Consider the following 21103-nt stretch of genomic DNA (forward strand, 5'->3'; position numbering starts at 1 on the left):
AGAGATGCGCTTATCGGTTTTGTTTCAATGTGAAATTGTAGAAAATGTTGTTTTATTATTGGGGTGTCTTCTGGGCAAGAAAAGTGGGATACCAATACATATTTGGTATTGGTGGATTCAGAAGAATCGGGGCTTTTATGAATAATAAAATTTTTGTCAGTAAATGTAATTTTTCTTGAAAAAAAACACAAAATAAAAACATATTTTTTTTTTACATATTGTTGTTACATCTCCTGAAAAAGTACATATTTTTACAGTGTTCAAGCCCAATTCACTTGAATGTAAGCAAATGTAATGAGTGCAAAATGTCTCAAAATTGCTTGGCAGTAGATGTTCGCTTTTAGGACAAATTGGCTGGCAGTGAAAGGGTTAAACCTGCTTTAATGGATTTGTTTCTCCATTCCAGCAGTTGTGAAGACTATTTGTTTCCTACACTATTAATCTATTCATTGCAACCCTTCAATTAGTCAGCTGGCCTCAATGAACTGTAGTTTTTGTAGTTTTTTTAGATAGAACTTTTGTGTGATGAAATAGAAATTCTTGGCCTTGTTAGAAAATGTCAGTTTGGATGAAAATGAAAGATAATATCTGTATGTTAATGGCTGAGGATAATGTTCCTGACTAGTGCTGGGTATGTGAATGAGGCCGTCTGCCTTACTTTCTCTCGCAACATACACCATCTTCTTGGAGAGAAATTCAAAGAGGCTTTTATACCAAAGATTACACTATTAGGACACATGTGGTATGTATGTATGTATATGTTTATTCATAAAGCGCTACTTATGTACCCAGCGCTGTACAGTAGAATACATTAATACAAACAGGGGGTTAATAAGATAATAGATAAATACAAAGTATTACAATAAAGACAAATAAATAAAAGATAGAGTTGCAATAAGAGTCAAAGACACAAGAGGATGGAGGTCCCTGCCCCATAGAGCTTACAATCTATATGGGAGGGTAAGAGTTAAAGACACAAGAGGATGGAGGTCCCTGCCCCGTAGAGCTTACAATCTATATGGGAGGGTAACTTACAGACACAAATAGGCAAATATAAGTGCTGTAGGTCACAGTGGGTGACATTACAATATAAGTGCCAGTTCCCAGATCAGGTGCTGGGCGAGTGCTCCAAAAGGGAGGTTTAGTTTTAAAAAGACTGAGGGAGGATTCTCTCCGGAGGAAATCAGGGAGGGCATTCCCAATGTGAGGGGCAGCAAGGCAGAAAAGGTTAAGGCGGGAAACAGCAGTAGTAGTGGGGGGTGCAAACAAATGATTGCTCTGCGAGGAACGAAGGAGTCGGCCAGGAACGTACGGAGACACAAGGGAAGAGATGTAGTGAGGAGCAGAGGAGTCGGCCAGGAACGTACAAAGACACAAGGGAAGAGATGTAGTGAGGAGCAGAGGAGTCAGCCAGGAACATATGGAGACACAAGGGAAGAGATGGAGTGAGGAGCAGAGGAATGGAGGGCTTTGAAGGTTAAGAGAAGGAGTTTGTAAGATATTCTTTGTTTAATAGGAAGCCACGATAAGGACTTTAGCAGGGGAAAGGCCTGAACTCTCCTGGATGAGAGGAGGAGAATTCTGGTAGCAGTATTTAATATAGACTGTATGGGGGAGAGATGGGAGTTAGGGAGGACAGTTAGTAGTAGGTTACAGTAGTCAAGTCGGGATAGGATGAGAGCATGCATGAGCAGCCTAGCTGTTGCAGTAGAAAGAAAGGGACGGATTTTGGCAATATTGTGTAAGAAAAAGTGACAGGTTTTGACAGTGGAGTTAATATGGTCAGAGAAGGAGAGACTGGAGTCAAAGATCACCGCCAAACAATGCACCGAATCGACAGGGTTGATGAGGGTGCCATCAATAGAGATAGAAAAGGGGGGGTAGGACCAGTCTTAGGCGGAAAGATCATTAGTTCAGTTTTTGTTAGGTTCAATTTGAGGTGGCGTTGGTTCATCCAATTGGAGATAGCCAGGAGGCAGTTAGAGATTTGAGTCTCAGTTTCTTGTAATTCTTTCTTTATTGGTTTTTAGGCAGAATAATATAGCTGTTGTATCAATTCTTAATCTGTGATCAAATAGTTGGTTTTGCTACGTATTGTTCCAAGGTGCCCACGTTTTCCTTAAATTGGAAAAGGTGCCCTGTCTCATGGCCTTGATCTCTTCAAATTTTTTAATTTCTTCCATGGTGGAGAACCATTCTGAGATGGTAGGGGGTGAATTCTGGAGCCATTTCTTAGGGATTAAGGATTTTGCTGCTTGGACCATGAAAAGTAATAACTGATTTGTGACCACTTGATTTGTTGTAGAATCATAGTGCAGTACTACCAAGGCAGAAAGATTAACCTTCGGGTGGAGTGGGGTTGTTCTCTGTACTATTTCCATTACATTGGCCCAGAATGTTTTAATTTTTGGGCAGTCAAACCAAATATGTTTATATGTGCCATTTTGGTTAAGGCATCTCCAGCATAATTTGGATACATTGCTAAACATTTTATTTAGTCTAATGGGAGTATAATACCATTGGGAGATTAATTTGTAATTTGCTTCTTGAGTTTTTGATGATATAGAGCTTTTGTGCATAGATCTATAAATCTGTAACCAGGTCTTGGGGTTGATATTTATCCCTAGATTTGTTTCCCATTTATATTCCAAGGTTTTGTCTCTACAAAGAGAGTTTTTTATTAACCCTTTGTAGATTATGGATAGTGTTTTTTTTTATTCTGCCCGAGAGGTTCATCATTTGTTCCCACCATGTGGCTTCTCTAATTGCTTTAGATAGGTTACTAGAGGTACAGTAGTGATGTAGTTCTCTATAACACCATATATCCCTTGGGCGAGTATGTCTAGACTTCTGTATTGTTTCTAGGGGTAGTAAACCTTTGGCAGATAGTAGGTCTGCTAGGACTGTTGTTCTGTTATTGGTCTCTGCCCAATGATCAAAGGTTCTTTTCTCTAGGCTTGGAGGGAAGTCTAGGTTGTTTAGTAATGGGGTGTTGGGAGATGGATGGGGGGATATTCCCCATTCGTCTCTTATTTCTAACCAGGTCTTTAGAGTAGCTCCTATTAGTGGGTGGTAATGCAGTTCTTGTGGGATATTGGAGGAGAGAGCCCAAATCAGGTTGTACAGGGACTTTACATAGGTGTTGTTCAAGCTCGAGCCAGATTTTTCTTTTTTCTATACCTGTTTTCCATGATAGAATACGTTGTAGATGAATAGACACATAGTACATATATATGTCCGGTACTGATAAGCCTCCACTGTCTTTATGTAAAATTAGCTTACTGTATTTCTGTCTAGGTTTTTTATTGTTCCATATAAATCTGGAGAGTATTGCTTTTATTTTACAGAAGAAAGATTTGGGTATCTTAATAGGTAGTAATTGGAGAAGGTATAATATTTTGGGTGTGATTATCATTTTAATCACTTGGATGCGTCCAAACCAAGATAATTTATTGTTGTTTTCCCACTTTTTTAATGTATTTTCAATTTCTGTTGAGAGGGGTATAAAGTTATAAGGGTACAAGGATGTAAGATCTTTTGCTATGTTTGCTCCTAGGTGTTTTATTGAAGTTTTGGCCCATTGAAATGGGAAGTTTCCTGCTATCCTCTTTTGTTCCTGTGGTGGCAAGTTGATACTTAGTGCTTTGGATTTACTAGCATTAATTTTGAAATTTGATACCACTCCAAATTTTTCCAGGAGATTCATTATATTTGGTAGGGCGATATGGGGTTTAGTAATAAATAGGAGGAGGTCGTCTGCAAAGGCTATTGCTTTATGCTCATGGTGTCCTATTTTTAGCCCGGTTATATCGTTATTTAATCTAATATGTGATAATAGTGTTTCCATAACAAGAATAAATAAAACGGGGGATAGGGGGCACCCTTGTCTGGTACCATTGCATATATGGATTATTGGAGATAGGGTTCCGTTAATTCTAATTCTGGCTGTTGGGTTAGAATATAGGGCTAATATTTTCCCAGTTGTTTGTTCGCCTAACCCGAATCCTAGCAGAGTATATTTAAGGAAGTCCCAGGACACCCTGTCGAATGCTTTTTCAGCGTCAGTTGTGAGGAGCATACTTGGTATTTTTGCCTTCTGTGCGTGGTGTATTAAGGAAATTAGTCTGGAGGTATTATCTTTGCCTTATCTATTGGCTAGTAGCTTAGCATAAATCTTAAGATCAATATTGATCAGTGAAATTGGCCTGTAACTGGCGCATAGTAATGGGTCTTTGTTTGGTTTGGCTATTATGGTTATATGTGCCTCTTTTGCTTGGTTAGGAAAAGCTTGATCTAGGTTAATTGAGTTGAAGTACATAGTAAGGTAATTTACTAAGTCTGTTTGAAACTGTTTATAATAGGTAGCACTAAATCCATCGGGGCCTGGACTTTTGTTATTTGGAAGTTCAGTTATAATTTTATTTATTTCTAAGGTTGTAAATGGTTCTTCTAGTTTTGAGGCTTGTGCTTTAGATAGTTGGGGGAGATGTGCTGAAGATATGAATTGTTTAATTTTGTCTATTTCAGATCTAGAGTTAGTTCCTGTTTTGATTCTATATAATTTTTGATAAAATTCCTGAAAAGAGGCCGCAATTTGTTTTGTACTCTGCTGTATTTTTTGATTTTTATCTTTTATCGCTGTGATATGGGTTTTGTCTTGTCTGCTTTTCAGAATGTTGCTGAAAAACTTGTTGCATTTGCTATTATACTCATAAAAACGCTGTCTAGTGCCTAAATAGGCTTTGTAAGTTTTAATATCTAGTAAGGCTTTCAATTGAACTCTTTTGGATAGGAGAAGTTGATAGGTCTGTTTTGCTAGAGATTGTTTATGGGTCTTTTCTATTGTTCTTATTTCTTGGATTAAGTTGTCTATTTCTTTATTTCTTTCTTTTTTTATTTTAGAGCATAAAGCTATAAGATGGCCTCTCATAACACACTTGTGAGTTTCCCACAGAATGGCAGGGTTCGTATCAGGTAAGTCATTTTCTTTAAAAACTTGCTTAATATGATTTTGTATTGTTTCTATATTCTTTGGGTTGGTAAATATATGTTAATTTAATCGCCATAGGAACTCTGATTTAAGGGTATTAGGAATTTCAAATAATATTGTGACTGGGGCATGGTCGGATATGGTGGTTTGTTCTATATTGGCTGCTTTTAAGTAATGTAGCCAGTTTTGAGACATCCATATGTAGTCTATTCTTGCGTAACTATTGTGCACCGAGGAGTAATGTGAATAATCCCTTTCTTTAGGGTTTAAACATCTCCATGTATCTATTAACCTTAAGTTATGAAAAATAGCTTTCACCTTTTTTAAAGTTTTATATGATATATTGTGCTTATTGGAGGATGAGTCCGTTAGCGGATTCAGGGGGAGGTTTAAGTCACCTCCTAGTAACAGCAGGCCTTCCGTGAATGTTTCAAGCTGGTTGGCTATTTCTGCCAGTAATTTTAGTTGACCTTGATTAGGTAAATAAACATTGGCTAGTGTGACCGTTATGTTGGCTAGTTTGCCTTTTACAAATAAGTATTGGCCATTTTTGTCTTTTAGCGAGTCTCAGTTTCAACTGTTAGCGAAGGGGTCGAAAAGTAAATTTGGATATCATCAGCATACAGATGATATCTAAAGCCAAATGAACTGATAAGTAGTGATGGGCGAAATGTTTTGCCAGGCATGGATTCGCGGCGACGTCCAAAAATTGTCACGCGCGACAAAAGAATAGCCGTGGACGACTAAAGTACAGAGCCTTGGGGTACCCCCACATTAAGTACAAAGCCTTGGGGTACCCCCACATTAAGTGCAGAGCCTTGGGGTACCCCCACATTAAGAGGAACTGGAGATGAGGTTTTGTTAGCATAGGAGACAGTGAATGAACGTTAGAGAGGTACGAAGAGACCCAGGATGCAGCCTGACTACGGAGACCAATCGAATGCAGAATTTGCATCAGGAGGGAGTGGTAAACTGTATCAAACGCAGCCAATAGATCTAGGAGGATTAGTACAGAAAAGTGACCTTTGGCACCTGAAGATCGTTTGTAACTCTGCACAACGCTGTCTCAGTAGAGTGCGCAGGCCGAAAACCAGATTGCAGCGGGTCTAATAAATTATGGGTGTTAAGAAAGTTAGTGATACGGGAGAAGACGATACTCTCTAAGATTTTGGAGGCAAGCAGTAGAAGCGAGACAGGATGGTAGTAAGGGTAGGCTTGACACAGGCCTGTTTGAATGAAGAGGGGAAACTTACAGAAGTCAGAGAAGAGTTGAAGATGTGAGTAAGAGCCAGAGTGTAAGCTCCGCAGCACAGTGTTTGAGCAGAGAAGAAGGCATGGGGTCTAGAGAGCGAGTGGTGAGAGGAGCTGACAATAGAAGCCGGGAGACTTCAGAGACAGTTACGGGACCAAATGATTTAAGACACACAGAGGGGGCCGAGGAAGGAGGAGCTGGTTTGTATTATTAGAGGGGGGAATCTGATTGCGGATGGACTCCAATTTGTTCATGAAGAAATCACATCCCACAAGGCATTGGTTACACTTTACACATTAAATCATTTGTTTGGAAGAGACATAAATGCACTGTTGCTCATTTGTGTATAGTATTGTAACCCTTTCTTGGCACACTCACTTCCTTGGGCTGTATACTTGCATAAACAGGAGATTTTTTAGTTCTCTTTGTAAATGTGAAAGATACTGGGAACTGGGATTTTAGTACAGTGCCTCCCCCTAGTGGACACTGAAAAGCACACCTCAAGGGGGTTTTCACTAGGAAAAATATTTACACACACTTCGCAGCAAGTAACTTTATATAACTGTTGAAATAATATAAACACAACTTTATGGATAACTGATAATCCTGCAGTCTATCCACTCCTGACACAGTCCCAACTTGGATCCGGATAGACCCCAACCCTTTTATTCAGTTCAGTCCCTTCCCCAAGAGTCCCCCTAGGTAGCACTACCTGCCCCAGAGTACCTTCCCCTTTGCTCCTCCCATGTAGCAGGCAAGCGAGCAATACCTGCCCTCACCACCAGGGGACACACACAGAGATTCCACAGAGGCCTCTGTAATCACCAGCAGCCCAGCAGGCTTCTCTCTTTGCAGTCTGAACTCACACAATTGGTACTGGCTACTCACTCTGGGTCTCTCTTCCAAAAGCTGGCAAACCAACAGGGGCTCCCTTTATAAACTGCCCCTGGGCCCACCCCTGATTTCTGGCTCCAAACCTAGGCACGCCTTCTCTCTCCCAACAGTGCACTGGGGCATCCAGCCAATCGGGTTCCTCCCCAGTCTGTAGCCGGGCAGGATGATGTCACAGACAGAGAAACAGGGGAAAGAGTTCTCTGATCCCCTATAGTATATTAACAAAGTCAGTGCCATATGTACAGTAAGCTCAACCCTGTGAGCAAATGAGCCAAACATTCTGCCTGGTAATAAGTCCTTTTACTTACCTGCCCACTGGTACAGTCACACAAGGAAAGAAGCAGTGGGAAGTCCAGATGTTGAGGCACAAGGTGCTGCAAGTGTTGTTTTTGAAGCAACTCCTGTAACTTCCATGTTTTTGGGGCTTATGCTTTGGCAGCTTAAATTTGATGAAGTAGAAATTTGTTTGTAATAAATTATCATAATGAAGTATGGCTGAAGGGTCTAAATCTTTTTCTAGCTAATCCATAGTTATTTAGAGAATGTAAATCAAATATGTATGAAGGTAGGTTCATCCCTTCAGCATCTTTTTAAGGCTTATGGGAACAGCTCTTTTAGCTATGTAGGAGGATAGTACCATAGTTACATAGTTACATAGGGTTGAGAAAAGACCAGAGTCCATCAAGTTCATCCCTTCCAAGTAAACCCAGCACCCACACACCCTATACTTACCAATCTATACACTCACATACATAAACTATATATACAACCACTAATACTAACTGTAGATATTAGTATCACAATAGCCTTGGGTATTCTGCTTGTTCAAGAACTGATCTAGGCCCCTCTTATAGGCATTAACAGAATCTGCCATTACCCCATCACTAGGAAGAACATTCCCCCCAAGATCTGTTACGCATAAAACCATGCTGGCACAAACTAATAGTATTGTGAACTGCAATGTATTCAAGTACCCTATCCCTTATTACCCCTTCCAAAAGTTTTCCTACTACTGATGTCAGACTAACAGGTCTATAGTTTTCAGGCTGAGAACGGGATCCCTTTTTAAATAACGGCACCACATTAGCAATCCGCCAGTCTCTCGGCACCATGCCAGACCTCAACGAATCCTGAAAAATTTAATGAAAAGGCTTGGCAAGTCTCTTCTGAATTTTCTCCTGAGTAGTGATGAGCACATTTTTTCGCCAGGCATGGATTTGCAGCGAATTTCTGCATTTCGCCAAATTTCCATGAAAATTCGGCATGGAAAAATTCGTCGTTTGGAATTTTTTTCTGTTGTGCGTCAAACCGGGTGTGGTTGCATCAAAAAAGCGTGAGCGACAACAAAAATTAGCCATGGGCAGAAAAAAGAGCGCAACAAATGCGTTTTGCTAATTTTTCGCCGTTTCGCGAATTTAAAGGCAAAGCGAAATGGGACAGATTCGCTCATCACTACTCTTGAGTGACCCATGTGTCAGTAGCTAAATTACTAGAACTGGGTATATTACAAGGGAAGCCTTCATTAGCTGGCTCCTCAGATGTATAGACAGATGAAAAATAAGAGTTCAAAATTTCTGCCTCCTCCATTTGCAACAGTAGCTGGGCCTCATCCCCCTCATCTATACGGGGGGTTTATAGCATACACCAATGATCATTTTCTTTGTGACCTTCAGCCCTACTGAAATTTCTACCCATTGGTAATGTCTTTATTACATGGCTTTAAATCTGACTTTACATAAAGACAAACCCCTCCACCCTTTTTATTCCCTCTGTCCCTCCTAAAAAGTGTATAACCATTTAAATTCAAGGCCCATGTTTCATCCCACCAGGTGATACCAATTAAATCATAATTTTCAATACATGCAATAGCCTGCAGCTCCCCTAATTTACCCAACAAGCTACGCGCATTAGCCAGCATGCAGCGGAGATTACTACTTCTCCCTCTGATGTTTACATTAACTAATGGAGAGTTAGAGCTAAGGTGAATATTAGACTGTTTCCCTTGTAAAAACGGAAGCTCCTTATCTGATAAACTATATGCCCCCCAACTCCTCCCCCACAACCCTTTGCTAATCCCACTGCCCCGTCTACACTTTCTTTCCCATAAAACTCTAGCTCACCCCCCCTTGTCTAGTTTAAACACTCCTCCAGCCTCCTAACTATTCTCTCCCCTAGCAGAATGGGGGTGCAATCCGTCATGGCTGTATAGATTGAACCCCAAAGAAAAGTCAGCCCAGTGCTCTAGGAACCCTAGGAATCCTACACCAAGACTTTAGCCATGCATTTAGCTCCCTAAACTCCCACTGTCTCCCTAAACTTACACATGGCACCGGCAAAACTTCTGAAAAAATGACATTGGAGGACCTTTCCTAGATCCCTGAACTCACTCTTTTAGGTCCTCCACCTTCTGTTAATTTTGTCATTAGTACTGATTTGTACCAAGACAGCCGGGTCATGCCCAGCCCCTCCCAATAATTTGTCACCCGATCAACCACATGCCGAACCCTGGCACCAGGAAGCGATCCGCTTGACAGATTACCCTGTCCATTTTCCTAATGATTGAATCCCCTATAACCATCATCTGTTTAGGCCTAGCTCTGCTCTCCTCCCCACCACTACTAGAGAAACTGGCCTCCCGGCTGTTAGAGAGATCAGCCTCCTCTAGAACCACCAGTCCAGAGTTCACACTCCCATCTTCTTCACACAATCTGGAAAATCTGTTGGGATGCGCAAACCCTGGCACAGCCTCCCTCTTCTTTTTCCCCACACTAGATTGTCTATCTGTCACCCAGCTTACTGCCTTATAATCCTTTCGCTGCTCCCCTCCCCCCAAACTATCTGACCCCGCTAGCTCCTGCACAGTAAGCAAGAGACTCCTCTCAAGATTGTCAATCGAATGCAGTGTTGCAACTTGTTCCTCTAGTGCTCTAACACGAGCCTCTAAAGTGGCAATTCACTCACATCCACAACAGAGGTAAGTACCTGGGAACTGTTGTTCCACAACTGCATACATGTGGCAGCCTGGCACTGTGTCAGACCTTCAATGTTGCTGCCACTCATTCTCCCAGTTACAGAAACAGTTAAACAAAAATAGGTGAAGTTGTATGTATGTATGTATAGACATATGTATATTTACAATACAGTTCAGTACAGTAAAATAACAGATATAAAGAAATACATTTACATTCAACATTAAGTACTTATTGTTTAGAGGAGAAAAAAAGGCAGCCCCTGCCCCATAAGGCTTACAATCTAAGTGGGTGGATACAAGTTTCTAACCAATGCAGGCTGATGACCTACATTGTCCATTGTGAGAAGGCCTTGGGATCCAAGTTGGAAAAATACATTTAAATGTAGCTGTTGGAGAATATAAGGTGAAAGAAATATTTGAATTCTTTATTGGAACAATATCTTCAGTATGGTTGATATAGTGGGATGGGATGTGAGAATATTAGAGATAGCAGTGCCTGATGTTACTTGGCATGGAAGTTCTTATACATGAAAGTGTTGGGGTTCCCATTGACTGACAATCTTTGATGCTCCCATTCTGCATATGAAACTGATCTTTCACTGGTGAAATTAGAAACTGACATCAAAGGGAAATCCCTAATGAACATAAACACTATATACAGTGAATGTTTCAATTGGAACCAATGCCAAAAGATGATAAACCTTTTGCATAGACTTACTGTACATCCAGGAGGCATCAAAAGATAGAAAAGCACATTGACCAGAAACTAACATTCCTGATCTTGGTCTTCTCTTCCTATTTCAGTATGGTTTATATTTCTTTCTTTAGTTATATATATATAACATTTTAAAATTAACTAAACCACCAAGAACTGAACTCAAAGATCTGAGGGCTCATTTACAAGTTCAGCAAGTGCAGCATGCAATTACGGCTGTGATGGAGAGATGTGTCTGCACGCGTTTTGACAAATTTGCCTCAATTGTGTCAATTGCGCTTTCACTTCTGCACCAATCAGATGCAGTTGTGCTGAACATTCTTCTAATCAGGTTCACATCACTTCAAGCACTCAGCCTCAGAATGATACACTTTGTATGTATTGATGCAAACCACTGTGGGAACCCTGGAGCTTTTTATTTGGCAGCTATTTAGTCAAAAAATTAGTTATAACTTTTGTTGACTTGTTTACGTCCAGGTCACTACTTACAGAAGTACAGAAAAACTGGAGAGTACTTATTATTCTATAAAAAAAGTTAAATTTTCTCTTTTGAGTCTACTGAGACACTGGTTTCTGGTCCGTAGTCGTAAAAATTAAAATGTAATAATGATTGTGCTGCAGCTTTGCATGAATTATTTGGTACTGAAGTTCTTGTAGATGGAAGAATCGGGTTCTTTGTGATCCTGGAAAGCTTTGGGGGCTTTTTTCTTTCCACCAGTGTAAGTAACAGGAACTTTACCCTGAATAAAATACAAAATAAGACACCACACCAATAGCAACAAAATGACTATGCATTGAACACATGAGGCCTCACTGGGGAGGAGAAACCTTGGGCAAGGTGCAAAGAGCGAAAAACTGCAACAAAGCACCCTGTTTTTCTTGTTCTTTGCACCTTGATCTGCAGATTGCACCCTAAGGCTCAGCTATCTGCCCTCCTAGAATGGAACACTTGGGGTCTGATTTATTAAGGATTGGGCATCGGGTATAAAGGATTTGATGTCAAAAACCCAATTTTTATCTCAACAGGGTTTATTGACACAAGTTGCTTTTTTATTCATCGTTTCACCAGTTTCAGCCACAACCAAAATGGCTCCTTAGAGTACTGGTAAACTGATTTTACAGAAAAGGCCCCCTAGTTGTGCTCACACCTAAACCATCAAGAATATTAGCATGGACCTGGTGAAATACTCACATAATTATTCTTTGGTAAGGAAGAAGCTGAAAGAAAAAGTTTTAGACATCAGATCCTGAAACAATTACAGATGTTTCTTGAGTAGCCACAGTGCATTTGATCATCTCTATTTAAGGACCACTATACAATTTATTTTGCTAAGGACATTTACCCATGCTAATATTACATTACTTTATCACTTTATAGAGGCTATGCCTCTGTAATTCCATATCTGTTGTCTGCAAAAATCTTTCTGGCATGTGTGATGTTTATATGTTCATGCAATGATCTCACTGGAATGACTGGGGGTAATTTGCTCACTTGCACAAAATACCGGCACAACAGGATTTGTTTTAGCGGGATAAACCCTGCTGATTTTAATAGTAGCAAACCATGTAACGTTTCGGGGGCACGCCCCTTCGTCAGACATGTCTGACGAAGGGGCGTGCCCCCGAAACGTTACATGGTTTGCTACTATTAAAATCAGCAGGGTTTATCCCGCTAAAACAAATCCTGTTGTGCCGGTATTTTGTGCAATTTTGGATCGTGGTGGAGATTACCGACGTCTCTAAAAGTTCTGTGCACCAGGTGGAACAGAGTGGAAAGGCCAGGGTGTGCTGGTGAGTGTGGATTGGTAATTTGCTCACTTCCCATTTTTTGTAGTGTCCAAACATTTTGTAGTGAGGAGACATAATGGACTTCTACCATTGTGATACCATAAAACAAATGTAGAATACTTAATGGTTTCAGGGGGGACCCTAGATAAAAAAAACATAGGCAAACAGACAGTCCAGTCCAATATGTATTGGCTTCTGGGATCTGATTAGCTAAAGGGTAAAACAAATAATGAAAATGATTATCATGGGTTATGAGTATTGGATCAGAAAAGAGGGTGGCCCAGGCCCAAATTGTGCAACAGACATCTAAACTTTAGCTCTTAGTTTATGAATATCATGCAGCCTTCAGCAGTTAGAGAAATAAGAATGTACCAACAGAATAACTAAACTCATATTCTTCAATCCATGTGACCAATGAGAATTGCCAAATATATGGCAAGATAACATACCTGCTGGATCATAGCTCATATAGTTATCATAGCACTCATCTTTTCCATGAGTGGCATCTTGGATAAGTACTAAAAGTAATAAAAAAAAAGAGTAACGTAGGTATGTAGTGGTGTCAAAACACAAGAACTTGCCCCCATTGCTTCCTATGAGGCTCATCTAATAGCACGTACCCTTTTAGATGATTCTATTCTGAAAACAAAGGTCTCCTGATAAACCAATGCATTTGCATGCAAGGGTTAATGTCATTATTCTAATTGCTTTTAATCATGTTTTGTTAAGTCACATTACCTATTTATGTACTTTCAGTGTATCCATTTACCTGCCTCGGCTGAGCCTCATTATCTCTTTCACTGTCAGCCATATGTATATATCCAAGCTGCAGGGCAGTGAATGTTAGTGAGCCAATTAGATCTTGGTGTACAGTGGCTCTAACCCTTACAGTACTACTAAAATCCCTACCATAAAGCAAGGCAGAACTGTACTTGCCAAAACAGATATAGCCACACAGTATCACTAGTACCATCAAATAGATTCCTGCATACTTTTTTCCCCAACATGGCACTAGTATAAAAGATTGTTTTTAGACAAATATAAAACTTTTTTATCCTTTTTATTAGTTTAAATGTAGTTTAGAGCAAACTCACTATTGCCGTACTCTGGCTGTTCTTCTTCAGGTGTCCCATCATCTGGTATGTAATGGTTAGCAACTTGTTGTCTTGGATCAGACCTATTAAATCATGATTAACAATTTATTTTTAGCATGATTTACACTGTTGAGGTATAAACCGGGATTTAAACTGCTATTTGGCTACTATGGGCAGGGGTTTGTTCATCAGAAAGGAAAAATGAATAGTTGAGGGTCTTAATTACAAATTAAAAACATCAGAAATGAAGGTTACAAATCAACCTGCTTTCTGGTTGGTGGTTTCAATGCCCATAACCATTAGAATTAGAATATTACATTCCAGAAAGGAATGGAATGGGAAGAAAGCAAATTAAACAAATAGCAGTTTTGATGCTACATAACATACTATTCATTAATTCTTGTGTGTCTGTAACTCACCCGTTTTGGTCTTTAGTTACTGAGCCACCTGAAAACAATTGACAGTGGTATTTTATGTCCTTTATTACTGTAGGTCCCAAAGGGAACAGTATTGCAAGATGGAGTATATGGACAGAGACTGTAGGACAAGATGGAAACAGTAGAACAGTTGGAAAGAAAAGGACAAAATGGAGACAGCATGACAAAATGGAGACAGTAGGGCAAGATGGAGACAGTAGGATAAGATGGAGACTGTAGGATAAGATGGAGACTGTAGGACAAGATGGAAACAGTAGGACAAGATGGACACAGGATCAAATGGAGACTGTAGGACAAGGAAATAGTGGTAGTATTCTGATGGACACCACTGCCATGTAAACAAATAATATACAATTAAATAAATATTTAACAACCGCACCAATGTAAAGATGGATTTAGAATATAGTAAGTCAGTTCTTGGTCAATTTTATGACATATTCATGGCAAAACTATATTAAATTGTACTTTACCTGAGCTTGTTGGGAAATGGCAACAGTTGGTGAAACATGAAGTGCTCCTGTATTTGAAGGCCACGATGGCAGTAACAAGAAGCAGAACCAGGGAAGCCAGTGAGATTCCTATTCCCATCACTACATACCTGTAGCTCTTTTCTTTGGGGAGAAAGAACAAACATGATTTGCCATTTAAGTAATACAGGTATCCAAAATGTTTCCAAAATACTCTTCCTTAGCTGGGCGAGTCACTTTCTAAACAAAGTTTTAGGATGATGTAGCCTGGTGTTACCCTGAGACAGATTGCAGCTGGTTAATTATTTCTGTTAATTATTAAGTTTTGTTTTGTGGGTCTTGAACTTCTACCGAAGCCACTTACCCTAAAGGCCAGACTGTGGTTCATTGGTATGAATGGAGTGATAAGCTAGCCAGAATAATACAATTACATACAAATCTAGCCTCAGGATTGGTAGACAAGGTCAAACAAATCATTGAGGTTGAGGAGACTGCCTCATACAGATGCAAATAAACAAAAGGAATTCTGGGATCAGCTATTATCCTGGCTTCTGCTTTCAAACCCAGTGGGTGAGCTTTAGCCTATAGGATAAACCCACGTAAATGGCATTTTTTTAGGAGTTTGTTTGGAATTCACTCCCAGAATTCCTTTTGTTTAGAAGAGGTCAGAAACTCTAGACAAGATATAACTTTTTACATTTCAGGGAGAAGCAGATTGGAAAAGCAAAATGTTTAAAAACCACATCATATAAAAATCAAAATCACAAATTTTCAATCGATATATTTTACTAAAATTATTTTGAGGTTTAACTGCCACTTTCTCACTTTCACAGTTACATAAATGCAAATTGCACAGCAACTGGACTTTGAGTTTTCTTTCACCACTCATCCAAGTGACTTCTTCTGAAAAGATGAATTGCTTCAGACTCAATTCTACCTAGTTATTTGGCACTTAATAAGGTAAAATATTTTTTTTAAAAAATCTATAAATACATCATCATTTTTGAACTGTTAAACTTATGCCCAAAAATGTTTGCTTGGTTTAGTTTTAAACAGGTATCGGACCCCTTATCCTGAAAGTTCTGAATTACAGAAAGCCCATCTCCCATAGACTTCTTTTTAATCAAATAATTCAGAATTTTAAAACTGATTTCCTTTTTCTCTGTAGTAATAAAACAGTACCTTGTAACTGATCCCAACTAAGATATAATTACCCCTTATTGGGGCAGAACAGCCCTTTTGGGTTTATTTAATGGTTAAATGATTCCCTTTTCTCTGTAATAATAAAACAGTACCTGTACTTAATCCCAACTAAGATATAATTACCCCTTATTGGGGGCAGAACAGCCCTATTGGGTTTATTTAATGGTTAAATGATTCCCTTTTCTCTGTAATAATAAAACAGTACCTGTACTTGATCCCAACTAAGATATAATTACCCCTTATTGGGGGCAGAACAGCCCTATTGGGTTTTTTTTCTGTGCCTTGAGGTTCAGATGTTATGGAAAAGGGATGGAGTACTGGCCTCTAAATCTAAACATCACACCTGTTCATCAGTTGTAAAAGTTCCTCTATCATTGACCTCCCGAGAAAAGCCATAGTAGGCCTATACAAGACTCCAGTGGTGAAGAAAAGTTTCCTTAAATCATTCTCTATGAGACATTCCATTGGATGCGTGAAATAGGAGGGTTCCATCCCAGATGGAAGAAGATAACCTGAACTGCAATCATCTACCTCTTTGCTAGGAGAAGGTCTAGATCTTTCCTAACATGTAGCCCATTTGACTCCCTCTGTTACTGTGTCTGTAATCCAGGATTACACCTCCTTAGAAAAGGATTCCTCCTTGGGAGAGTCCTCAGGATGAAGACCATCAGGGAAGAACCCTTTTATAGGCTTGGTTATTTTAGCAGAGGTGGAAACTGCAAAATAAATAATTTTTGGTGGTTCATAAAAGGTAAGACATGCTCTTTAATCAGGAGAAGGGACATGGGAGTGTTCTGGGGACAGCAAAATACTGAAAATAAAAAAGGTACCAAATATCAGGAAACAGAACTCTCTCTGCTCTTTTTTTAACCTTGCTTGAAAGGTGGCTCCACATATGGCAGACAGGCAGGGAATGGTTACAGCCAAGCTCCATTGTGAGCATACATAGTAACAAAGTAACTGACACTGAGGAACCCAATTAGTGAGGATTAGCCAGTGTCAACAAACATTGAGTTACTGTAGAAGCAACTCAGCATAGTTGAATACACAATATCTCCGAATTACTGTTAGGGTGCATTCTGGGCAGAGGGGTCTGTCGGTAACTATAGTTTACCCATAGTTTATCTAAGTGGTCAATTGGGTTAAACCTGATGGACTAGATCTGTACCTGGGACAGAGATGGAGATGTTGGCGCTGGTGACAATATCTTGAGTAGTTACAATTTGAATAGAAAAGACACAAATTCTTGACACATAAATCGGCTCTTACCCCCCCCACACACACCACTTTGGATGCTTCAACACTTAACAGCAACTTAAAGTGCCGGGGTGTAGACAACAGAAGCGACTCGCCTTTCCAAGAGCATTTTCAGAAACGCAATGAATTTGAAAGACACAATGGAATCACACTGAGTGAATTTACAATAAATATACTGCCTCTACTATATAATATACTGCGGAAATTCACTGTGAATCCATGCCTGGCGAAACATTTCGCCCATCACTATATATTATCCATTTTTCCTTAGATTGGCCAGTTACTCCCTGACAGGCTGTGGCATCACTAACTACTGTATAGCCGCATGTAGTATGTTGCTATGTTTTCTATTTAAAAATCCCTAGGTCTAAAATACTTCTGTGACTCTTTATACAAGAGGATTGGGAAATTGCAATTTCAGAAATTGTTTGTGCTCACCCTGTATGTGGATATGTGCCATGTTGCTCCTCTTCCTCACACTGCCGGTTGGAGTTTGTACCTCACAGGTATAATTCCCAGAATCCTCCAGCTGAGCTGAGGGGACTCCATATTGGTTGGATGAGTTGAATCCCTGCACATTGTGCCCATTTCTGTAGAAAGCAAACTGCAGCTCTGTAGTCTCTCTGCGTGGGCTGAGGTTGGTATCGCACTTGAACATAATTGGATCCCCTTCATTAATCTGACTCAGGGAACCTGAATTCACAGATATTTCTGGCTTTGAGAAGAGCTCTAGGAAAGGAAAGAGACAAGTTAAATAATATTTTGTAACTAAAATTGGTCATTGATTTAGGGCACCTGATAATTCAGTAAAAACATGGGGCTCTATTCACTAACTTCTGGCATGGGGCAAAGTGTAAGAAACTGTGTGACCGGCTTGATTCTTTTCCCACCCATAATGCAGCAGATTCCCTGGAATTAGGGCGTCATCATGCCCACCACCCAGTGCAAGCAATGCACCAATATGGGAATAAAACATTCTCCACTTTATAAATAATGAGCAGGTTGGGTCCAACTCAGTATGGGGCATAGCGTGAGTATTCCTATGCCCTTCCTTTCCACTCTTGTCTTTTGGGCCAATAAAAAAAACGCAGATCCGTAACTATATGGGAACCTTGGGCTTGATGACTGGTGAAAGGCAGATGTTAAGAACAGGGCTTCCTTGGGCACATAGTGACCCACTGCACTTTAATATTGTATGGTCTGTATGGTCTAAACTCAGCTCCAAAATAATCAGAATTGCCCCAATTGCTGTGGGAAAACATAACAAATGCAAGTATGGGTAATAATAACATGAAGATCCAAAATGAGATAAGTAAAGAAGCTTTTTGTGCTGTGTGGACATTAAAAAGAGCAGGTTTCTGCCTTTGAACTTAGGAGAACATACTGGAGTAAGATTAACACAAGGGTACAGTGTGTCCTATGAAAAGAACTTGCCATGTTATGGCCCCTGGACAAGGAGCAGGGTCAGTAATGGCCCCACATGGTTACATATACCCACCGACCCCATTACACATGAGGAGGGTATAAATCTGATGAACTATTTTGGCTCAGCCCACCCTGCCCTAGGGGCCGGCACAGGGTTATTCAATTTGTGTTCTTTTCATTTTTCTTACTATGCCTGATCAATGCTCCTTTACTTATACAATACAAGACATAAAACAGGAGGGGGATATTCGGTCTAATATGTTGCAAGCATGGTCAAATCACAGAAAGAATGCCATTTTTTGCCGTTTTAATCAGGTTTAAACTTGATTTGCACTGTAAAAAAAAAACTCTAAAACTGGAAATCCATTATCTTAATATACATATAAAATATACACATCCTCTTAAATTTAGTTTTTTATTAATGCATTTAGTTCCCACAAAAAATTCTTATAGGACCGATAATGTTTTTACCTTTTACAGAAATGACCGCACTGCTCTCTTTATTATGATACAGGCTATGGTACCGTACTGCTCTGTGACATGTGTAGGAGCCACTAGTTGCCATGGTTACTCTTCCAATGTGGAAACTCCCATTGCCTGAGGAACCTATAAAATTATTTTCTTTGTTCAGTTTAGCATCCCCAGCTTTATACCCAGGGTACCCGGCACAGGAAACCTGTATATTGTCCCCTTCAAACACAAAGGGGGGAACTTTCAGGGAGAGGTAATCTGGAAATACATTTAAAAAGACACATTAATCAGACTGAATATTGTTCATTATATACATTTTACCTTATAGATCCATATACAGACAGACAGATGATATACAGATTTTTATTGCCGCACACTAATCTGTAATACATAGTGTTACATCCATGAGACCCAGTACCTAGATTTGTTATCCTGTAATATCCATCCAATGTTCCCAGGGAATGCAGAGTCCAGTATTTAGTCCTGGTTCTCCGTTGGGTTGAACTGGGCCTATAAGTAAGTAGGGGTGAGTGACCATAATGGGCTCTAACCTACTCTGACCAGGGAAGGGGCCTGACTAATGTACCTTCTGGTTCTTATGGAGCAATTCCCTGTGTCACTAACTGGGCCCCAGAGCTGCACTGTTTGTAGAGAGGCCGTATTGGAACCGGAACCTGAGGGGCCAATAGCGAGAGTGAAGTTGTTCCATGACACTGACTTACTGTGACATTAAGAGAAACAGGAATCTGCACTCAGTGCCGCCTTTACTGCATTTTGCCAGCCTTAAAAGTCATTTAGAATCACTGGTGCAAGTAGGGTCATTCTGAAATGGGCACAAGTTGTTTTATTGGTACCTGCATTCAAACACTCTTTGCCCTTAAAGGAGAGGGAAAGGTAAAAACTCAGTAAGCTTTATCAGAAAGGTCTATGTAAATACAGCCATAAGCACTCACAGAAACGCTGCACTGACTTCTCTGTCAAAAGATTTCTTGTGTCTGTAATTCCTGTACCAGAGACATGCAGCTCTATCCCCTCTCCTGCACCCCCTCCCTCAAGAATGCTAAGAACTCACTCCCCCCCTTAGGAATGTGCATCTGAGCACAGGAAGCCGACTCATAGTCTTACTAACTGAGCATGTTCACTTGGTCTGGGTGTCTGTGCAGGAGCAAGGCATTATGGGAACTTTCTTTACACAGCTCAGAGTTTTCTCTTCCTGTTTGGCTTTTCAAGCCGCTCCTTTGCTCCCCGCTCGTTCCCCAGCCCCTAGGCAATGAGAACAAGGGGGGATCACCCAGGGGCCCCATATGAAAAGCCTGCAATCCATGTAGCTTTCCCTGCACTGCCTCTCCCTTCCCCAGCTTCCCCCTCTGGCCCCCCCTCTTCCTGCACCGCCTACTCACAGATCGTTAAGTGCAGCTGCCTCTCCTGTGTCTCTCCTGTGTCTCTCCAGATTCTTCTGCCCAGGTAAGTGCCAAATACACACACAATCACACACTTATTACACTAATACACACTTACACACACATACATTTTTGGGGGGGTTTCACACATTCAAAGCACTTACAGCACTCATACTTATTTGCACACACCCACACAAGCACACAAAACACATTTTACCTAGTATAAACAGACACTTTTGTATTTTTTTTATGGCATCGTTTTTATTCTTCCCTTAAAATATGTTTTATTGCCATTGCGGATAGCGTATTCACTAATCGCACTGCGCAATACCTTTTGTGTATTATTTTGGTGTTTCTATTACATTTTCTGTGATTTTGGTGCATTTTTAGCCATTTTATTGCATTTTCAGTTATGCATAGTTGTTGTTCGCTTGACTTTGTCTGTAAAACTTATTTGCCCAAGCCAAAATACTCAATCTGTTATTCTGACCGCTGATATTATTGGGCAAAAAAATATATATATTTTAGTGATTTTTTTTTATTTTTATAAATTTTATTGCATTTCACATTGTTCTTTGTTACTTGTCTTTGCACATGGACATTTTGTCTGCTGTATTTCAATTTGGCATCCTCTGTACCCCACATAGTTTGGTAAATCTATGCATATTGGGCATAAAACTGTTCAGTAGACCCCTGGCGTTCATATTTAGGGTGTTTTATGTTGGTACGTTACTAAATG

General features: G+C 40.0%; 1 protein-coding gene across 1 annotated transcript in view; it reads right to left on the reverse strand.

The window, feature by feature from the left end:
- LOC100495229 (Fc receptor-like protein 3) overlaps positions 1-21103 on the reverse strand; it is a 149844-nt gene that overhangs the window by 79311 nt on the left and 49430 nt on the right. The gene's annotated exons all lie outside the window — the stretch shown is intronic.

Source organism: Xenopus tropicalis, chromosome 8 (assembly GCF_000004195.4).
Source record: "Xenopus tropicalis strain Nigerian chromosome 8, UCB_Xtro_10.0, whole genome shotgun sequence".
NCBI lineage: Eukaryota > Metazoa > Chordata > Amphibia > Anura > Pipidae > Xenopus > Xenopus tropicalis.